The 16352-nt window shown below is 33.6% G+C and overlaps 1 pseudogene; it reads left to right on the forward strand.

Annotated features, from left to right (window-relative positions):
• The window catches only part of LOC141410907 (bifunctional heparan sulfate N-deacetylase/N-sulfotransferase 3-like), a 173485-nt pseudogene that overhangs the window by 48449 nt on the left and 108684 nt on the right, over positions 1-16352 (forward strand).

Consider the following 16352-nt stretch of genomic DNA (forward strand, 5'->3'; position numbering starts at 1 on the left):
GTGGCCTTGGCCAGTAGCAACTTGATAGGAAAGACAATCCCTAAAACATCTCTTACAATTAGCAAATTCTGAGGAGAAAGCCCATGGAAGACATAGACAGCATATTCTCACATTTGGTTCTTATATTTTAAGCAGATTTCCCCTTTCAGTGTGTAGGCATTACATAAGAATATGGATAGTTTGGAGCTGAGGGATTGTTTTAACATTAGGAATGTCGTAAGTTAGGTAGAGCAGTGCTGTGTATAGGTTTCCTGACAAGAGTCTAAACGTTATTGCGGAAAGTGACTATTACGTTTCCCAGTAATTATCTTCCCTGCATTTCTTACTGATGTCCATGCTGATGTTATTTGTGTGTGGAGAGGGGAATAGTAGTTGATCCTGGCCTTATTGCTTATGATTTTCCATTTTTCTCTAAAGGTATCATTCCTCCGGCTGTGTGTGATACTCTCTTCTAACATTAAGCCTAGTTAACTGTTTTCAGTGTATTTCAATGTTTTCCTTGCCTAGGAATAAGTCTTTAATATACAGTGTTTTCCCAGTTCTTATGTGATTAGAAAGAGACCAAATGTAGGACCATTAGAGCACTTCATAGTTCTTCAGCATCCTGTGCCCCAACTATACAAATGGTTCACTGAATGAGTGTTCTTTAATCTAGAGGGGTAAACATTTCTAATTTGGTTGATGTGATGGTTAATTTTATGTGTGGACTTGACTGGGCTAAGGGATAGCCACACATATGGTAAACATGACTTCTAGGTATGACTGTGAGGGTGTTTCTGGAAGAAACAAGCTTTTGAAATGGTGAACTGAATAAATTATATGGGCCTCCCCAGTGTGAGGGATACTGCCCAATGCATTGAAGGCCTGAATAGGACAAAAAAATTAGAAAAACAAATTCATTCTCTGCTTGAGCTGAGACATTCATCCTTTCCTATCCTTAGACACAGCACTCCTTATTCTCAAGCTTTTAGCATCAGATCCCAATTCTCAGATCTTCAAACTAGAGGCAAATTATACCACCAGCCTTCATGGTTCTCTAGCATGCCTACATAACCACATTTGCTAATAAAATCTCTTACTGGTCCTGGTTCTCTTGAGAATCTTAAAACCCAGGTATTGTATGACCAACCGATTCCTCCTGTACTTTTAGGTTTTGGAAACTAAAAGTGATAACCAGTTATTGAAAATGAAACTCACAATACAATCCTATGCCCTTCTAAAGGATTATATTACCTTATATTACTGTATATCAGTGGTAACAACACTCAGTGTTAGCATTCTTGTTTTTATGGACAACAGAAGCAGTGACTTTTGAAATCCAAAATCCTTATGTAAATCAGTTCTTCACTATTTAACCAGCTTTGCAACGAAGGAGAAGTCACTTAAATTATTTGAGTCATGTCTGCCATGTCTGAAATGGGAATAATATCAGTTACACTGAATATTGAGTATTCTTGATGCCTGCATGTACACAAGTGTGTGTGTGTATGTGTGTGTAAGAGAGAGAGAAAGGTAGAAAGGTATAGGGGTGTGCTAGTACTTTGCATTGCTGAAATACCTGACAAACGATTGAAGGGAGTTAAGAATTATTGTGGCTGAAGGTTTCAGAGGGTTCAGTCCAGCATGGTGGGGAAAGCCTGGCAAAGCAGAGCAACTCACATCATCGTGGCCAGGAAGCAGAGAAAAGGCAATGCTAGCACTGGACTGGCTTTCTCCATTTTCCTCCTTTAGTCCCAGACCCTGTGATACTACCATTCACATTCAGGGTGGTTTTTTCCTACCTCAGTTAATCCTTTTTGGAAATGTCCTCACAGACACACCCAGAGGTATGCCTGACCCACATCCTAGGTATTTCTAAATCCAATAAAGTTGACAATTAAAACCAACCATTACAATGAGTTTATAATTAACTTCCTGATTGCTTTCATTTACTCTGACAGATATAGATACATATAGTTAGGATATACTAGTAGTATATGATTGATTGGAAAATCTTAACTCTAAAAACTCTGTGCTTAAATATAGTGTTTTTTCTGTTGCTAAAAATCTACACCCAACACTAAAACTTCTCCATCCTTAATTTGATTCACTAACCTAGTTTGTTCATTTACAAATGATAAAAAAGGTCAAAATGCAATCTAGAAAGCATAAATGAGAAACAAAAATTAGCAGATATTCCCCCAAAGAATGTCACACATGTAATGAATACTAACATAGCCATATAAAATTTTTATAATTATGTTTAATTTTACTTTTTGTCTCTAATTTACTCTGTTTGATGTATTCAGTCTATAAAGGAAGTTGGATAACATCCAAAGTTATATAAAAGCTACCATTTTGCTCAATTCATGGAGCTTGATTTCTTTAAATTAGATTTTTGCTTTTAACTAGATTTTTTAATGCTTGCAAATATTCTCGGCTTTTCAGTCTGAGGACTTGAAAACTAAGGTAATAGCTTAGATTCAAATTTGAAAAAAATAATTTTGAAGGTTTTTGTGCTGAGTTACACTCAAAATGCAATTCTCATCTATTTTTATTGGACATTATGCTCCTTATTAATTCCTTGATAAGCATTTTCAGACTTGCAGAAGGTGGTTTTGTTTGTTGAAGAATAAACAAAATTATTTTGTGCCATGTACATGGCTGCCTTATTACTATATATACACTGACACACAAAGCAGTAGGAATATATGCCAAAAAATGTAAACAACTTAAATGTACAACAATAAAATAAAATGGTTAAGTGAGTTATAGTACACCCATCTGAGTAACTGATATTCTGCATCCATTAGAAAATTTAGTTTGGAAGATTAGTATGATAGGCGAAAGGTCATAATATACTGTGAAATGAAAAATTTAAACCTACTTTTAATCCTAATTGGTATACTCTAATTTTTATTTTATGGCTCTAATTTACCTATACCTATGTACATATGCACGCACGTAAGTTTACTTAATTACTGGAAAAATAAGAATGACACTCATAATATTAATATTCTTATGTATATCAACTTAATTATCTTACTTAGAAAATTGTGTTATTTTTAAAATAATCACTGGCACATGAAATTGTAAATATACACTACCATCCTGAATATATACTATATATTGGAACACTTAAAAATAAAATCACCATTTTTCAATAGTTAAATCACTTTTGAAAGTGAGCATCTGTGTCAGGGTTCCTGGGCTGGTGTGTGAGGACACTGCTAACTGGTGACTGTTTAGTGAGACAACGGCTCACTTCCTCCTTGGCCCACAAGTCAGAGGGTTTGGTGGCCCAAAACAATGTTTGAATGAGGTATTACAGGATTGATTTAGTTTACTGTGATTAAAGTTTTAAATATTATCACTTCATTTTAGACATATTGCATATAGAGAATAAAGAATCATTTTATATCATTTTACACTATTTTGGGAACATTATAATGAGTACATTATTTCAACTTAAAATAGAATAAAGCTGAGTGAAATTATTCTGGTAATGAAGAGTTTGGTGGAAAGGATATAAGATGAGACTAATGCTGGATGCTTATGTTTCTTGCAAGGATAGGTCAGTAATAAGCACACTATGTTTTGTCATAGACACTCCCAAAACCTGGCTTATAAAAACAATTTAAATATGAGAAGTATAGCCAGGAGCAGCGTCTCATGCCTGTAATCTTCCAGATATAGGTAAACTGATTCTCAAATTAATAAGAAAATGCAAATGGCCAAGAACAGTCAAACCAATCTTGAAGAAGATAAACAAAATCGGGGGAGTAATTATTGAAGACATGATATTATTAATTGCAAATTACAGCAAAGAAGACATTGTGGTAGACACAAATAAATCCAACAAACAGGAAAGAGAATGCAGCAAGAGTCCACATGGATATGTTCATCTAATTTGTGATGACACCACAGTGCAATGGGAAAGGACAGCCTTTCTAATGCTTGGTGCTAACTGGATATCTTTATGTTAAGGAGAAGATATCTGATACAGACACAAAAAATATTCCAGATGGAACACATACTTATAAATTTTAAGAGAGTAGAAAAATATTTTCATGATCTGTGATATGCAAAGATTTCTTAAGCAAGACACAAAAAGTTGACCATAAGAAAAGAAACAATAAAGTGGGCCACAATCTGAATCTTCCTATCTTCCCTTCCCCTTAGAGCTTATATTTCTTTTTTTCCCATTGTACAAATGAAGGAAAAAGTTCAGATAGGTAACATGTACTGCCCCACATCACTTAAAATAGTAACAGCCACATAGCAGTAGTAGTAGAAGAAGAGCAGCATTTAATAATTGTTGAACACATACTATAACTCGGCGTAAATTCATTATCTCACTGATCCTCACAAGAGAGCTTTGAGGTAATAATTACTATTCTTACTTTACAAATGATAAGGCTGAGGCTTGGAAAGTTTAACAATATGCTCAAAGCTGAATATGGTTAGATCCAGAATTCCAGTTGAGAAATCTGACTCCCACGCCTATCCTGTACTCTAAGTCCAAGAGACCTTACCTGATACACCTTCTACAAGGACATAAAGGGAAATTCTCACACCTTAACACACAGCTAGCACCCCTTCCTGCACTCTGCAAGTTCTATCTTACCACGTAGAAGTCCCCTTCTTCACTTCATTGTGCTCAGCTGGTCAATTCTCCTTTACCTGCCCAATCAATGCCTGAAGGACAAGACCTAACCTGTCTCCACTGGCACTGCCATCCCATCAGTTAATCCTTTTGGTCCTGTAGTTAAGTGTGAAGAACCCAGCAAAAGGCCTGCCTTCCATTTTTTAAGGCCTTCAGGACCCACATATTACATGGGTCAATCATATACACCAAAGAGTTTGCTTATGTAAACAAAAAAGTACTAGAAAAAAAGAAATATATGCCTAAATTTCAAAAATTGACAAATGGTCAGGGGAATTTAAATTTGAGATTCAGGAGTCCTCTTCCTCTGCTTATGCACAAAAGGGAGAATCACTTGCATTCTGATAAGGCAAACAGCCATCAAATGGACACCGAATACAATGCTGTTTATCTCCCCAAAATTTGAGAATGTGAACATGATAACACAAGGGCTCCCAGGTGTCAGTTCTACTATCAAGAGAACAAGATTTAGTTGTGGCTGAGATGTACTAATGAAAAAGGGCAGTGATCTAGGATGGGACCCAATTCAGCTTTATACCTTTAATCTAGTATGTATCGCTAATTTTATCTATGAAAATGAGCAAGTTATTTCATCTCAGTTTCCTCCTGTGTAAACCAAGATTCTTTACAAAACTAGCAGTGCTACTTTTTCTTACTGTATGTGTGAGTGTGTGTGTGTGAGTGTGTGTGTGTGTGTGTGTGTGTGTGTGTGTGTGAGAGAGAGAGAGAGAGAGAGAGAGAGAAATGGAGGGAGGGAGGGAGGAAGAGAGAACATAAGAATTGGAATTTAAATGAGAAGAAGAAAAGGAGAGAAATAAAAAATAGTCCATTGAATACTCATAGCCCAGTAAATATTTTATAGGATATAACAAAACCTTGCTTCAAAATAGTTTTACTTGAAAAAAGTAGGGTATTGTTTGGTTTTGGTCACTGTGACAAAACATCTGACATAAACAACTTAAAGGGAGGAATTATTTATTTTGGTTCACAGTTTCAAAGGTTTCAGTCCATCATGTTAGGGGGGGAATGATAGAGCTGAGCATCTCACATCATGGCATCCAGAAGGGAGAGGAGGAAGAGAGAGACAAACTACTTGTGCTAGCTGCCTTTCTCCTTTTTTTATTGCATCCCAGCTTCCAGCCTATTGAGTGATACTGTCCACAATCTGGGGAGTGTCTTCTCCTCTTTGTTAATTCTCTCTGGAAACACCCCACAGACAAACCCAAGGGTATGCTTTATAATCAGTTAGGGGATTCTCAATGCAGTAAGGTTAACAAGATTAACCATTAGACAGGCATGGTGTCAAAGGCCTGTAATCTAGAACCGTTAAAGTTATCACAAGACCCTATTTGAAAAACAAACTAAAACATAATGATTGGGTGCGTGTCTCAGGTAGTAGCATGCTTGCCTAATTAGCGTGAGATCCTGAGTCAAACCACAGTACCACAAAATGGAAGGAAGGAAGGGAGGGAGGAAAAGAGGGAGGGATGGAGGAAAGGGATAATATCTTAGGTACTAGATACAAATTCCTTTGATATACACAGATTAAACGTTTCATTTAACTTCCCTTTTCCAGCTGATGATACTTTTTACTGATTTATTGCAAGCTAAAAGACAAATATATGTATGAGTTTTATGTAATCTCAGAATTATGCCTCAATCTTAAAGTGATAAACAATTTTCCATCATTTAATTCTCTCATGTATAGAACTGTTCTATTCTCTGAATGAAAAAAGGAAGATGTCTTTAAAACTACCTGATACCATTCTCAGTCTGATAAATATTTTTTTTTAATTCTGTATTTCAGGCCCTGCTTGATACTCAGAATCTTCTGCGTGCACAAATCACAAATTTTACATTCAACCTGGGATTTTCAGGGAAATTTTACCATACAGGTAAGAAAAGAAGATTAACTGTACTCATAAGGGTCCTCTGGTCACTCTATTTAAAATTGTACAACCCTCTTACTCACACTTTCTTACATTCTTTACATCCTTCCCTGGTTTTTCTTCATGTCATTTAACTCCATTGAACTTAGTATTTTTAACCTTTAGAAAATGTTAATGGTTTGAAAGTTTATGGTACTATCTAATGCCTTTTTAATTGAACTATAATCTACATATATAAAATATGTAAGTAACAAATGTGATCTTCAGTGAATTTTCAGAAACTACATAGCTGTGCAACTCATAACAGATCAAGAAAGAGAACAGTTCCTGAATCCCTCCGCCTTGCACCTATTAACACTTGCTGGCTTCTGTTAAAGAATACCACTATCCTGACTTCTAACATCTTGTTAGTTTTGCCTGACTTGAGACAGGTGCTAAAGGATCCACCTGCACTCATATTTTTTGTTCATTATTTTGGTTTAATAAATACTGTTATGTATATGTTGTCATTCTTTCATTTTTCACTTCTGTGTATTATTTCATTGTTTGAATATACTAACATTTCTTTGTCCATTACACTCCAGTGTGGTTTGTTGGATTTCCAATGGCTTTTTGAATAGCCATTGTAAACATTTTTCTACTACCTTTCAGAGGACTTAAGTTTTCTTTTTTCTATTGGTTATCAGCCAGGAGTGGAATTGCTAGCATGGCATACATATGATAAACTTTAATAGAAAATGTCAACTAGCTTTCCAAACTGGTTTAACCAACTTATATCGCAATAGTCTGAGTGATACTCCTGTGGCTCTACAACCTGGCACTATTTCATCCTGTTTTTCTTTTTAATTTTAGTCTTTGTGGAAGGCATATAGAAATATCATTTGATGGTTTTAATGTGTATTTCTCTGAAAAATAGCAAATGAGTTTCTCTCAGAGGTTTCTTAGTTATTCTGGAGATTCTCTTTTGAAAAGCACTTTTTTTCTATTTTCTGGTTTTTATTTTTTATTTTATTTTATTTTATTGTTTTTACATTTACTTACCTGTATACGTTGTTTTGACCACCTCTTCTCTTCCCCAGCCTCCAAGCTGGTTTTTATTATTGATTTGTAGAAAGTCTTTATATATTCTTAATGAATGCTTTCTCAATTATATGTGTTGCAAATAGGTTCTCTCACTGCCTAGCTTTTCTTTTCTTTTTCCTATTGGTATTTTTGAACAAAATATTTCATTTTAATGTTGCCCAATTTATTATTTCTTTTCTTTATGGTCAACTTTTTGTGTCTTGCTTAAGAAATCTTTGCATATCATAGATCATGAAAATATTTTTCTACCCTCTTAAAATTTATAAATATGTGTTCCATCTGGAATATTTTTTGTGTATGTATCAGATACCTTCTCCTTAACGTAAAGTTATCCAGTTAGCACCAAGCATTAGAAAGGCTGTCCTTTCCCACTGCACTGTGGTGTCATCACAAATTAGATGAACATATCCATGTGGACTCTTGCTGGATTTCCTTTCCTGTTTGTTGGGTCTATTTGTGTCCATCACAATGTCTTATTTGCTGTAACTTCATAATTAATAATAATATCATGTCTTCAATAATAATTCCAATTTCGTTCATCTTCTTCAAGATTGACTTGACTATTCTTGGCCATTTCATTTTCATATAAATTTTAAGAATCAGCTTGCCAATATCTGAGAACAATTTTTGCAAGAATGTTGATTTAGATTGAATTAAACCTATAGATTAATTTGTAGAAATTGGCATTTTAAATGTTACATCTTCAAGTACTTGGATATATTTAGGTCTTCTTTAGTTACACTTATTAATTTGTTAGTATAATAGTGGTGTATTGTTTTTATTTAATTTTCCACTCTTTTGTTGATGGCATTTAAAAATACACTGATTTTGTGCATTGATGCTGTATCTAGTAACTTTGCTACATTTAGTTACTAATTATATAGTTTATCTATTCATTCTTTTACATGTTCTACCTATGCTATCATGTAATTTGTGAATACTGGCATTTTTATTTTTCCTTTGCTGACCTTATGAATTTTGTTTCTTTTTGTGGCTGATTGCACTGACTCTGGCTCAGATCTTGAGAAGTTTATTTTATTTTATTTTTGAAACATGTCTGGTTATATAGCCCAGGTTGGCCTGAAGTCATGAGTCTCCTGTCTCAGCTTCCCAAGTAATGGGATTAGAGGCTTATGCCACCATGCCTAGCCTCAGGTCAATTTTAAATAAAAGTGATGATGGTAATATCACTTATTCTTCACTTAGTGGGAAATCTTTCAATAGATTTCTTCTTGTTCTCAAGAGGAATCTTGCAATAAAATATTTTGTAACTACTCTATTATCTTAAGGACCCTCCCTTCCTTCCCTAGGCTACTCAGAGTTTCATTATGAGTGAGTGTTGAAGGGAGTTTGTTTTATAATTATTTCATTATCTCTTCTTATACTAAAATGGATTTCCCATGAAACCTTTATTATTGTAATAGCAGAAATTATAACAGTGTCTATTAAAAATGAATTAATGAACAAATGAGCTAGTGGTAGTAAGATCACCTTGAACTGTAAGTAGCTACATGGAACAAGACCACCATATGAAATTTGACCCTGCTGTGTTGCAAAAGAAAAAAATCACTCTAAAATATTAAGAATAATTTTCAAAACATAATCTGTTCAAATATATTTTATCTTATCTGAGGATAGCTGAATACAATAGTATTGAATGAATCAGGCAATATTTCAGAAGTTAAAAGAAAGATTACATATAGTTATATATCCTGTAATGACATAGTCTTCAGTCATTAAAAAGCAAATATTATCTTAAATGTAACTGATAAAGAAGGAGCTCTTGAGATTAGAACATGCTACAACTTGCATGAAAATAAAAGGGGATGGAATCTACGTAACTATGGGAAACTTATTTTAAAGTTTATAAAACTAAGAGTGGTTAAGTAATGTGGTCACTGTCACACAGCTATTAATACAGACACTGGATATCTATGCAAGGATTCATAATGAACTAGTTTTAGCGGGTATCGATGAAGAAGATAATTTGGGGATTGAGTATCAGAGATGAAAAGGAGTTACTTTCATGTATTACTTTTGTACTTCTTGTATTTTATGTCATCTGTACATGTGTAATCTAAACAAGTATGCAAATAATTTTTAAAACTGATATACTCAAACAAGTTTATCAAATAGTTTTCTATAACTTCAAATGCTTTTCAATTTTTAATTTTGTAATATGGACATGAATTATTTCATATTTATTTAATGGTCTTCTTCAAGGGTTTAATAAGTTTCCCTGGTGAGAATTCTACCTATATACAAAATCAATATAATTTTCATATGCACATTAGTAACTAATAGTAATTTCACTTTTAGATAGAAGTAATATTGCATTTCTGTAGTAAGTGAATTTCTGTTTGTTTCCATGGCAGTTAGAGAGTCATGAGACTTGGCTCAGGTATATTCATGTCACTTGATGTATAATACATACAATGTATATAGTCATACAACTACATGTCTTTGGTTATTGATTTGTTTTTGTTTTAAGAGTAACTTAATGTAAGAAATTCTAAAAGACTTAGTCCCCTGAATTACTTAGATTACTATATAAAATACATTTTTTCTATTTTTAAGGATTAACAATTGGGAATCTCATAATCATAATTTAACTTTTTCTAATGATCAAATAAGCTGCTGTTCTTATGGTAATCTCAATTATGAAAGCACAATTTGATAGCTATTGTAAAGTAATTCTAACTTTACTTAGAGTAAAGTTCTACTACCTTGGCATAGATACATGAAATGAGAACTTCCTCTTTATGTGTAGAAGTTCCATCATCTTTCTAGCAAAGTTAAACCCATCATACTACTAAATTTTATGATAGGGAGCCCCAAGAACTTAATAAAATAAAAGAGTGCCCTAAACATATACTATTTTCAATTGATTATTTTAATAATTATTTATTGATTATTTTATATTCTTTGACATTCTTTGAAGAAAAGAAAACTAACATGCAGATGAGGAATCATCAGGGCAAGATCAAGAACAAACAGAATATTTAGACTGTTTGAGAGATGGTGTGTTAGACTTTTCATCACTGTGACAAATACAAACACATGACACTGGCATGCTCCCAGTGACTTTCTTACTCCAAAACCTCCCAAAATCATGCCACAACTGGGGATCAAGCCTTTAACACATGAGTCTATGGGGACATTTCATATCAAACCATAACAGAGAGTCATTATAGGAAGAACCATAGGAACAAAATCAAGACAACCCAAACTCACCCAAGAAATACAAGGAAAAACTCCTGGCACCTGAGTTATCTTCCTGCCAAACACTGAATGCTAGAAAATGACTCCAGCTGTCCCTCTCCTTCATGTTTATCTCTTAAAGACTTGACCTTTTTTTTTTTTACTTAAGTATGTCCCACAGCCTTACAATAAAAGTGCTCTCTCTGTATAAGCCAGAGAAAATGGAACACAGGGAGAAGCTAAGGTTAAGTTTGAAGGTTCTTGGTATCTGTATACTATGAAAGCTTCTAGAAAGCTGTAGCTGGTGTTGTCTGGGACTAGAAAAAAATAATTTTTGAGTGGGAAGAGATAAAAAATTTAATTGTCAGTCTTTCCAAATTAGTTATTATAAAATTTAATTGAAGTACATGGTCTTCCATTCTAAATGAATAATTCTTTTTACTATTAAAAAAATACCTTTTTAAAAATTAATTCTTAAGGACAGAGAAAAGCAGTAGTGTCACAATAGTTAAGACTTTATTCCAGGAGAAACCTTTATCTTCTTTGATTAATTTTAACTTTTGAAGAGTTAATGCATTTTTGTGAGAAGTACATGAAAATAAAAATCAGACTTCCCTACTAATGAGCAATAACCATATTCATATACATTTCCTATACCTTTCCATTGACTACTAGGAATATTCCCTTGTTTTCTATATAAAAACAAACTTAGAAGGGCCCCAGGTCAGAGAGTTAGTTAGGTACCAAAAATAAGACTATTTTAACACTAAACTAATCAGAACCCATTTTTTGATATTTTTTATTGTTGCGATGGGTTGGGGGTACATTGTGGCATTTACAAAAGTTCTTACAATAGAACCCAATTCTTATGCACAAGAGAAATTGAACTTTTGCAATTTAATTGGCAGTCCTCTAGTAGGGAAGCCAAACGGCAAAAGATTCTAGTTAGTAAGGCTGGTGTATTTCACTAAATTACTAAGAAATAAGAGTTGTCTGGAAGGTTTAATGACATCACGGATTAACTAACAACATGAAAGAGCAGTGTGATAATGAATTAGTAAATATCAAACTTATATCTAGACTACATTTGGTCAGCAAATGATAGCTAAAGACACTGAATTTAAAGTTGCTAATCTAAACGAAATTCAGGTCTTTCAGCTCTTATGAAATAACTTAGGATAAGTTATTTCATCTCTCTAAAGACCAATTTCCTTAACCTATACAAGGAAGTTAGTAGTGGCCTTTACTTCTTAAGGTGTTGCAATAATTAAATGAAAGATGAAAAACTCTTGACCAAGGTAAAATCTCAGTAATGGTTTTAAAGATAATAATACCACAGAAGGAAATAATGCAGGTAAAATACCACTGTTGTTTAAACATACATATAATAAAATAAATTAAACATTGCAATAAATTTATGAGGTTTAAGTATATTTTTTACAACTTAAGGAATTTGATCTCTGGTTTTTCTGTCTTCCCCCAGTTCTGACAAAGGAGGCAAGGACAATCCAACCATGAGCATTTCAACTTTTTTTATCATAGTGTTTAAAGTAATAAGCAACAGACATTTGTTCACAAGATAATAATTCTGATTTCAAACATCCCTGAAGTAGAATTAAAGAAAATAAGATTAATTAGAGCTATTAAGAAAAAAGGAAAGACATAAATTATGCCTACCATGAATTAAGATAAATCTGACAGAAGGCAGACATCATTTTCCTACCTCCCGGATGATTCCAATGCATAAATGTTTTTATTGCAGATTTCATTGTGATAGTCAAAAAAGGGTAACACATACTTGAGCTATCTTCCTAAAGAACCCTGAGATCAGTTGTTCTGTCATGATAAACTCTGAACAAAGTCTATTTAGAAAATGAATGAAGGAGAAATTAGTGGATAGATGCAGGGAAGGATAGGAGTTATATATGACAAGGAATCAAGCTTAGGAGCAGAAGCATGGGAGACTTTTCATAAACTAGTGAATTTCAGATCACTTTATCACAATCTCATTGCTGGGGAGGTGGAAGTCAGGAATGAATTGACTACTGGGAAATGCCAAGAGACTTCTGCCTATTTTCAGTGTGAAAACTGCAACAAATAACTGACTTAAATGATATCGTGTGCTGAGGGACACAAATGAATCATGAAATTATTTTGTTGTGACTGCACATACAACCATGTCAAAATGATTTACTACTGAGACTCTCACACTCCTTTTGGCAGGCATATTCTCATGATTACATTTGCTACTTGCCCCCATTCTCTCCAAACTACAAATTGTACAAAGATGCTAAAAGTTAAGAGTGCTGATGTTCCTGGGAATGGTTACATATTTCCATCTCCACAATGATGTTTATATCCATGTTGAACATTTTTAGAATGTTTGTCCTTTCTCTGGTTGCTCCCTAACAGATTTTCCTTTGCTTCATTTTATGTTCAAAAGCTCAACTATATGTAAGATAATATAAATGGTGTCTTATAAATACCACATATGATATCATAGCATGTATGATATGTACATATTTCAATATAGACAGATAGATGATGATGATAATAGACAGATAGATAGATAGACAGATGTAATCTCAATTAACTGAATAATAATTTTCCCCTGCAGGAACTCAAGAGGAAGATGAAGGAGATGACTGTCTGTTGGGGTCTGTGGATGAATTCTGGTGGTTTCCGCACATGTGGAGTCACATGCAGCCCCACCTCTTCCATAATGAGTCATCTTTGGTGGAGCAGATGTTTCTCAACAAAAAGTTTGCCTTAGTAAGTACCTTACTTTGACTACTGCATTGAAGTAGCCTATATTGACTAGAGAAATAACAAGGTTTTCATATTAAAAACTTCCTTGAGACTTTGGCATATTGGCCCTCTCTAAGCAGCTTTTCTCTCTGATCATTAAGAAGATCTTGGGATTGCAGTCTTTCAGTTTGAGGCTCGTGAGCATGTATTGGGTGCTTATCACCATGTTAATGCTTTAAGGGGTCTAATTTTAAGAGACACTTCACAAGATGCAAAACTGTTACTGTAACACTATGGACAGAGCTCATAAGACTTATCTACTGTCCAGAAAGAGCTTCCTACTGCACTAGGAAGGCAGAATATACACATTGATCAAATCTCCAACAAAATGAGATAGTCCATGATTTAGTGTCAAACTGTAAATACAAAACTCTTAGTTCAGAGAAAGAAGTGTCATTGGGAGTGGTAAGGGATGAGTTCTTGTGGAAATGCCATTGGGTACATCCTGAAATACCAGTAAAATTTATGTGTTGGGATAAACTGGAGTGAAATAAGACTAAAGTAAAATACCAGGAAAGAGACCATAAAGTGGTCACAAGACAATGAAGACTCCATCTAGGAAATGAAAAGATATTCCAAACATACATGTTATATGGATAGAACATTTGGTTGGCTTAAGTAAGGCATATTGTTTATACTGAAGGGTTTATGATTTGGACCAGGGGAATTCACAGTAAAAGTTTTAAGTTTGAGTAGTTCACCTTTGTGGTACTATAATCAAAGTTATACAAGAAGGTATTAGAATTCATAAACTCTATTGTTCTTTCTTAAAGACATAAAAAATCAGGAGTTCATGCTTGTTTTTTAACTTTAATCTACTCCCCAAAATAAACATTTTAGAGGGCATCCTTGTTATGGATTGATATCTTGTACAAAAAGTAAGAATAGGGTTTGTCTAAACTTATATCATGAAACAAATTACAAGCTCCTATAAGATGAAGAGTCACCTTTTTTCCAAAAAACTAAAGATAGTAAATAGCATATAAAATTGGGCAATTTGCAATAGGACTAAAAATTCTATCTCAGTACAGCAAGCATTGATTCTGTTATCTGCAGAAGTTTAACACTGCTGATTTTAAAAATATTAATCACCAAGTGATGATGTGGAGATTACTTGTGAAGTTGCTAAGTAAATCCGTAACGAAAAAGAGAAAGGAATTTGTGAGGGAAGAAAATATGTAAATATAGTGAGAGAAGGCAGGAAGGTTTGTTATTTTTGTTGCTGTTTTGGTAGCCTTCAAAAATAGTTTATCAGAGCAAGTTTGATAAAAAGACAAGTCATTCACTGTTTTATCCCTTACAACTCAAACAGTATTTAGAAAAATAGATGTTCTATTATCATGTGAGTGAGTCAATGGATGCCAATATTGTGTTCATATTTAAAATTTTTAATACTTGAGAGCAAATATGGTAAGAATATGAGTTACATGTTTTTTTTACAATTTCATCATAAACTGAAAGAATAATTCTAAATCAAAATCTGAATTGATTTGATCTGATAATCTTATAATCTGATAATTCTTATCCTCCTAATTCAAGTGCAAGCAGAGATTGCTTAGGAATGTCATTTCTAACTATATGATGACAAACCAGATTATGGTGCTTGAGGCAGCAGAGAACAGTCATGGAGGATGAAGATCCTCATCTTCAGAAATAAGACTAAATGTATCTTTAATGTTTAATCAAATATAAATCAATGGATTTTTTATTGGTCAAGGGAAGATAGATAAGGAAGAAAGACTGAGTCCTGGATTAGCTAGTCCCCAGCCATTACAACATAAAAGAGAATGTATACGTAAAGCATTTAGAGCAGCAGTTAGCACATAACTTTCAGTAGATGGCAGCTGTTATTTTTATTATCGTTATATTTAATATCATAAAACTATCATCTTCAATTTTTGCCTGGGCTCTTGAGTTGTTTAAAGTAACTGGTAATAGGGACAGAATCTGTACGTTTAAAAGTTTGTTTTGTATTGATATGATTTCCTTAATGTGAATTTTATACAATTTATAAACATGCATTAGCTAAGACTTACTTACCATTAAGGCATTAGAGCTCCAAATTGCATTGCAGCTAAATTTAAAGGTCTAATAAGAAAAGACCAATTGTTTAAGTTTCTCTATATTTTGTGTTAGTTCCTTCATTTCTCACAATATTTCTGTATTATTTCCTATATTTCTTTATAGGTATAATTATTTTTCCTTTATGTATGAGAATCACAGAAATATAGTAACTACTTTGTGACAGAATTAAAACCAGAAATTCAAGTCTTGTGATTCTACATAAACTGTGCCACTTGGGTTTCCCCACTAGCCTCTTGGACCCAATTCACAGGTTTAAGTGTAGATTTCCCTACTTATTGGTAATCCTGGCAATATAAGAGAAATGGAGAATTTGAGGTAGAAGTTACAGAGCAACTTTTCCCTTGGATTTCTAGAGTAACTTTCCACATGATTGAATATTATTTACCAGTTGATATAGAAACTACTCCAATTCAGCTGAAACTATTCTGGAGGAAACCCTTCGCTGTTACATTCCTAAATTAGTTTATATCCTGCTTTTCTCCATCAGATTGGAGGCTCTCGATTTTTAAATGAACATAAATGTTTCCCAATGAAAGAACATTCAAAGAAGCATTGGGCTGCCCTCAGAACAAATAGGTGTTCAAACCAAGGATGAAGGTCATGGATGCAATATTCAAATGGGTGATTGAGTTAAAGAATGT

The sequence above is a fragment of the Castor canadensis genome, chromosome 9, assembly GCF_047511655.1.
Source record: "Castor canadensis chromosome 9, mCasCan1.hap1v2, whole genome shotgun sequence".
NCBI lineage: Eukaryota > Metazoa > Chordata > Mammalia > Rodentia > Castoridae > Castor > Castor canadensis.